The 7,430-nt window shown below is 42.1% G+C and overlaps 1 non-coding gene across 1 annotated transcript; it reads left to right on the top strand.

Annotated features, from left to right (window-relative positions):
• Positions 1–5,593: 5,593 nt before the first annotated feature.
• trnas-uga (transfer RNA serine (anticodon UGA)) lies at positions 5,594–5,673 on the top strand. Its single transcript has one exon. It is a non-coding gene; the product is annotated as a tRNA-Ser (tRNA).
• The last annotated feature ends 1,757 nt before the right edge of the window (positions 5,674–7,430 follow it).

Genomic DNA, 7,430 nt, shown 5'->3' with positions numbered 1-7,430 from the left:
TGTGAAACGCTGACATCTAGTGGTGCCATCGCAGGTTGCAGCCTCCTCATTCCAAAATCAATCCCTCCTCCACATAAAGTCAAAAGTTATAAATTCGCCTCATTACATGACCGGTTGTGTGTAATGACGCGGCTCACCAGCAGAGGGCGTGTGACGGAGCAACAAGCAGGAAACTACAGGGGAGAAGAGACACAAGCATCCACAGATCAGAACAGACACACTCAGCTCTTCTCTCTGAGACCATGATGATACCGTCACATATCATCACTGCACATGTTTTTGGCTGCACGTCTGGAAATGAGAGGAGACAGAACATTATCATACATGTTGCATAAGTAAAGTCACATGACTTGCACCACTGTAAATAAAGGAAACCACATATTCTCAGACTCTTAGAACACAGAGCTGAAGGATGAATGTAAGACAGCAGTTTGTTGCTCTCTGACTTTTCTGCCAACAACAGTGAACATGGTCTGGACCAGGGTCCCTTTAGCCACCAGGCTCTTGATGGCCTCCACATCGTATCCTCCGGCAGCCAGAGCCTTGGATGGAATTTTGGGGGATGAGGACTTGAAAATGCTATATGATGGTGTTAATTCAGACTGCAGCAGGTGAACGTGAAATATCTGGAGCATTAGTGTCGATATGTGGAGACACCTTAGCACAACATGAGCTTTGTGGATTTAAAGAGGCTGTTGGTTTCGCCTAGAGTAAGTGCCGGCAGTGTGAATGTTCATTTAAGGACACGCAATTGTATTTTGACCAAGACAACTTTGAACTAAGGACACTAGAAAGACATGTTCGGCAGTGCAGTGACATTGAGAAGCAAATACAGAGGATCTTAGGAACAGTTTAAAGACTACATTTGGCATCAACAGGAAGAGCAAGCTGGTAGAATTTCCAGCCTTTAACTTGAGTGAACAAACACCTCAGGATATGATGCATGTAATTCTTGAAGGCATTGCTCCATTAGAAATAAAGTGTGTGTTAAACATTCCGTTCTTTTAGGTCAACTAGACTTGGATGCCCTCAATACTGCATTAACTGGATTTCCCTACTCTCCGCTTGATGTCAGAGACAAACCAAGCCCTATAGCTTACAGCACATTAGCTTCAAGTGACAGTAAACTGAAGCAATCCTCAGGCCAAATGACTGTTCATTTATTATTGATACAGCTACAGATACTGAGTACTACAAATTCATCCTTGAACTCATAGAAAGTGTTCAGATGTTGTTTGCTCCTGTCATTGGTCTACAGACAATTAGCAGGTTAAAGAGACTGAACAGCATTTAAAACATCTGAAATGTCTTTTCCCTGATAACAATATTTATATCTGATTCATGCTCCATCGCAGATAGAACTCCTGGGACCGATGGTCCGTCACATGTGCATGAGGTTTGAATCAATACATTGTTTTTTCAAACAGTGGGCTGCAAAGGTCTTTAGTAAGGCATAATCAAATGTATGAGTGTTGTCAAAATGTAAGTCATCCTGAACACCCAATGTTTTTCAATGAGTGTGCATCGGGACCAACTTCAGAAATACGCAGCATGTCATATTTGAAAGAAAAACAAGGGCTTTCCTCGGAAATGATGACACAAACAATGCAGTGTCTGTTGAATGGATTCATCTAAATGGTAATAAATATGTACGGAGAAGACATTACTTGTAACTGCTGTTAATTCCAGTGATTTACCTGAGTTTGGACTCGTGAGCAACATCTATGTAATTAACTGGTGGTTATATTGTTTTGAGCTGCAGCAGCATAATACTGTCTGCTATGATAGAAATTACATGGCATATTCAATAGAGAGGCCAAACATGGCACAAGCAACTGAACTCATAACATCTGAGGATCTGTTAGATTCCACTCCCTGTTATAGTTCTACTCACAAGGATGTGACATGTCCCCACAAAATATTACCTGGCAGCTGTGCTTGGGCTACACAGAGCCTCATCTGAGAGGTTGTAACAGGTGCAGTTTTTAATCGGTTTGCCTCGGTGGTTTTCGTTGTTTCGTGATTGTTCTTTCTGTATGAAAATAACAGTAACACTAATCTGAAACAGCAGATCAACAGTCAGTCAAATGCTGATGCTGCAGTATACTGAACAAGCATGTTCTTTGCTACATTGTGATTCAGGGTGCAGGTGAAGCAAGGGTCATTTCATTTTTTGCCATTTTGGGTTATTTTGTTCTGTTTGTGGACAACGCACATTTACAGCATGTTATTTGTATTATTTGTATGTTCTATAGACCAGTCTGCTGTCATTTTAACAAGATGCTGGATATGAACCAGGTCAGGTACAGATGGCAGCAATGAAATAATAATAATAAAAAGTGTTCATTGTTCTTGTTTAGTTTTTCTTAAATTGAGGAGTTGTGTGAATGCTCTTACTCTTATAATAAGTCTTGTTGCTCCACTGGGATTTATTATAAAACATGTTTTCATCTGTTTCTGGTTCTTTTTACCTCAAAATTAGCTGAAATATCAAGAAAAACTTACCATACCTTCCTAAAATGAGATATATTTTTACCATAACTCAATAACACGCTTCATACCGATGAAGTGTGATGGGATCATTCCACACGGCACACCTGATGAAGGGTTCAGAGCTCCAGTGAACAGCTACCAAATGTAAATGTAGCACTCAGAACCACCTCCAGGACTTTGATCTGCTGGATTAGTCATGGAGGAACCAGGAACAGGACTCACCTGGACATGCAGCTGCTTGTCAGCCCTTTGTTCCATTATATATGAGCCAGCAGAAATGTGTGTGTATGAATCCACCGTCACCACAAACACTTTCCCCTCTCTGTTCTTCTTCTTCCTCTGCCTCTTCTTCTTCTTCTGTGGTGTTTTCTGGCAGCTGACATCCACACAGTGACATTTCTGCCTCCTCCTGTCTTCAGTCAGACTGTTTCTCTCACAGTCTGTAGAGAGAAGCTGACATTGTTGCACTGATTAACCTCAACCACACACACCTGTGTGAGCCGCACCATCATTCTAACAGTTCCATTGTTACACTGAGTGACAGCAAAGCAGTGAGCCCCCTGCTGGTGATCAGCTGCATGTACCAGAAGCAGACAGAGATTTCTGATATGATGTTAAAGGTGTCACAGAGGAGGATCCGACTGTCTGACCTCTGATTCTTCTGTCAGCATCAGACACATCACAGTTTGATCAGTTTTCAGATCACACACAGCAGCATCAGTAACACTGAGCAGACATTACACACTCCATCAAACACACACACACACTGCTCACTTATAACAGGGATAATAAGTAAAGTTCTTTACAATAAATTCACATTCACATGTTATTATCACTTCACACATGGCACAGTATATATGGCAGAGAGTTAAAGGTGGAATATGTAGTCAGAGTTAATACCAAATATTGACACTAGGTGGCAGCACTTCAGCCTCCATCCACTGCTGCACTACCAGCACCACTCAGTGCTTTTTGTTTCCATTGACTGTACAACATGATTCAATCCATGTTATTTATATGACAAACTATGTGTAGTGTTTCTATGTGTGTAGCTGACATGTTGCTCAGCTTCCATTGGACACATATACTAGATGGAAGCTGCAGCAGGATTGGCTGATGACTGATCACAGGTGTGAACAATCAGCCGGTGACGAGTGGAGCAGGAGCAGCTGCCCATGCTGCAGAGACACAAACAGCAGCAGCACTCTGTGACCCATGTCCACTCTGTGTGTCCTCCAGACAGTCTTCCTCATGTCTCTGCTCATGTCTTTATCAGGACAGCAGTCAGGTCCAGCCCTCTGGGGGATTTCTGCTCTCACTGTTTAACTCTGATTTCCTGATAGCAGCACTCACACAGCTCAATGCTGAAGAATCAGATCCTTTCATGAATATGTACTGCAGCTAATACAGCAGTAAACATTCACCCCTTCACTCACACACAAAGAAGGAGAAAAAGACCAACAACAACAACCAGGAAGTACCCAGACCATGACCCTCAGTCCATGTTAGACACACAAATGTTCTCTTGCTGCCTCATATATCCACCCACTGACAGTTACCATGGTAACCAGGTCATCAGTGGTTCTGGTCATCTGTTCTGTTAGTATCTTAAGTGACTGCAGACAGTGTTGTTAGATGTGTTTATGTTTTACGAGTGTTCACAAAGTGAGAGAAACATGTATTAGCATGTTGCTAACAGACGCTAATTCCATGTTGTCTGTGTTACCTTAAAGCTAGACTCATAACCAGAGAGTAAGTACGCTTATATGAAGTTATGAGGTTAAGTTGGTTACATGTGTGACTGTGAAATGAAGATGCATTTGTTTATTTCTGAACAGAATGTTTGAGATTAGTGCAGCATATACATTGAAAATGTTTGGATGTTTGTATTTGGAATCAAAGCAGAACATAAGCAGAGAGCCAGACAAAATGGTGAACTAGAACAGAGCAAATGTACTGCTGAAAATGTCCTGAGCTCATGCGTCTTACTGTACAACAACGAGAGTGGAAAGACACACAACTGTCCTCACCGGGATTATGGCTGTAAATTGTGTGCATAGACAGAGGTTTTATGTGTCCAGGTCAGGGCAGACATTCAGCTTGTAGCTGATTGACTAACTTACTACAATGAGACATTGTTTGTGTGTTTGCTGCAGTTTGAGTTGTTGATCCCACAAATCCAAAGTGTTACTGTTCATTTGACCTGTGTGCCTGTAAGGAGACACTGAAACATGGCATCTTCTGACAGCTTTAGGAGCACCTGGACCACAACATTATATTAGACTGTGATGGAGATGCTATCCATCAGTGATATTAGCACAACAGTGATTCTTTTCCATTTGTCTAATACAATATTTAGCAGCAAAAAGACTGTTTGAGGCCTCACAAAGTGAGGAAGGTCTAAAAGTATGAACTAACCTTCAGCATGATACCTTGATGCTTCACATCAGTCTTTCTGCTTCTCTTGTGCTGTCTGACATGTACTGAAGTCTCACTTTCTGTTTGAGGAACATACTCTTCCTCACTGATCTCACAAAGTGACGAAGACTCTTCTGATGTGTTTTCAGCCTAACATGAATGAGAGGTTGATTATTATTGTTCATGTCTTGGATGTTTAATAGTTGTCAGATCATGGTTTGGAAGAGGCTCCACAAAGAAGAACATTTCAGTGCCTGTCTAAGTGAACCATCACAGTGGACTTGTGTTGTAATCAGCATGTCATTCACTGCCATGCAGCCAGCTGTGTAGTAATACTGCTGATAGAAGTGTCAGTGAGAGCAGCAATTAATTCAAATTAAATTAATTAAAATTAGTGAGAGCAGGGAATTGTGCCTGTCATTCTGGAATACTGATGTCTATACTGGAATGCTGCCACTTATTCTAGATTTCTGGAACTTCTGGAATTTTGACTTTGACTTAACTTTCTGTGATAGCTGTCTGTCAAACGGAGACTCTGGGCGGCGCAGATTTAACTTCGAATGAAATGGAAACAAGTAAAGGAGCACCAACACCAAACTGGACAGGACAACCTGGACAAGACCATGCACTCATTGACAGAACCAACCTGGGTCATCAGACTCTTCATTGTTACCTTTTCCTAGTTGTTGTGGCCGAGTGGTTAAGGCTTGACTTGAAATCCATTGGGGTTTCCCTGCGCAGGTTCGAATCCTGCCAACAACGGTTCTTTTCATCTCCAAGATCACTTTATGCCCCTCCATGTCTGAGGACCAAACCCTGGCACAGTCCATCTGACACTTCCAAAAACTGTCATTTTAAAATTGCTGGACCGAGAGCAACTGGTGTGCAATGAGGAGGCAAAGGATAAAACCTCCCAGCACATTTCAAACCCAGTTTCACCCTGAGGCAGAGACTGCTTCACCTTAAGGACAAAACACCTGGGAAAGGCAGAGCTCAAGGTACTACAATAGTCAGAATGATTCATCATGTGGTGACCAGATGAAAAATCTCATCTCTGGCTCAAGACTTGTTGAGATAGCATAGACAGACACACTCTGAGTCTGTCCACATCAGTGTCAGTGAAGATTTCAGATTGTTTATTACGTGTTCATCCTTGAGCTTTTCCAAACTTGTTGTGGACAGCATGCTGTTCATGTCAGGATGGCCGAGCGGTCCAAGGCGCTGCGTTCAGGTCGCAGTCTCCACTGTTTTATCTTATCTTATCTTCTCTTATCACTGTCTGACACAGTGCTCGAGTAGGATATCTAGTGGTGAATAAAATGAATTGCGGTGCGTGTTATTGGTTCATGGATTGTTTGGGATTTGGATCTCCATGCACATGCACACTAGTGTAGTCTCGTTCGACCACACATGGTTGAATGGTTTCAGGCTGACACAATAAAATACATTACACTTTCAGTTTCACTGCATGAAGTTGTTATACAAAGTGACATTTGAGGTCAGGGTGTCCGCGGGGTCTTAAACAGTATTAAAAGTTGATGAATCAACTGTGGGAAAATGAAGGCCCTTAAAAAGTATTGAAAAGTCTTAATCTTAATTTGAAACGTGTGTGCAGAACTCATACGGCCCTCTCACTGCAGCCTCACACAAACAGACAGACAGACAGGGTTTAAAGACGTTTCGCTGCTGAACAGCAGAATCCGCAGTTCAGGTGAACATGTAGCGGAGGAGCAGGATTTGTTGCTACTATGTGGGTTTTGCTAATTTGCTGTTGACCTGAATGAGTGATGATAACGAGCCGGTCATGTTCAGGGAGGGGGCGTGACGTGCTCGTAGCATCATAACAGACTGAACAGCAGGTCTGAGGACAGTGTTATCTGACCTGTGAGGTTCATCCATGAAGGCTGAGTCACTCTGACTGACAGCAGTCAGCTGGTTTAAGGAGTTATAGAACATGGTTACATGATGAACGCCCATTTAAAAAGTATTGTTATTATCCTGCTACAGTGGACCATTGTCTGCCAGGATGATGTCTGCATACAGCTAAAACTGTAACAGACAGAATGAAGAGTCTGTCAGCTGGAGCTCAGCTTTAGAAAGAGAGGAGACACTGAGGCAGAGGAAGAGAGGTGAGGAAGATGAGAGAAGAGATACTGTAGCTGTATTAGAAACGTGTTGAAGAAAACAAAATATATATCTCAATCACAACTATTAAATAAATAATAGTGTATATAAATGTGCCAATGTGCCAATGTGCCAATTCACATTGGCACATTGGCACATAATGTCTTTTGTGGAAAAGTTCAATATTATAAACTAATGATGTCACACTGTGATCAGATGATGAACTCAAAACACCTGCAAAGCAGACACAATCATGGACAGATGTTGAATAAATAAAAAATAGTCAGCATGGATATCCTCAGGAGCAATAATGGGAATATGACTCCCATCCATCACCCTGCACACTGAGGGAACCCATCAAGACAGACAGTTATCAGGACCGTTACCTGGATCAG

The sequence above is a fragment of the Parambassis ranga genome, unplaced genomic scaffold (genome assembly GCF_900634625.1).
Source record: "Parambassis ranga unplaced genomic scaffold, fParRan2.1 scaffold_21_arrow_ctg1, whole genome shotgun sequence".
Lineage (NCBI taxonomy): Eukaryota > Metazoa > Chordata > Actinopteri > Ambassidae > Parambassis > Parambassis ranga.
This window is presented reverse-complemented; position numbering and strand designations above follow the sequence as displayed.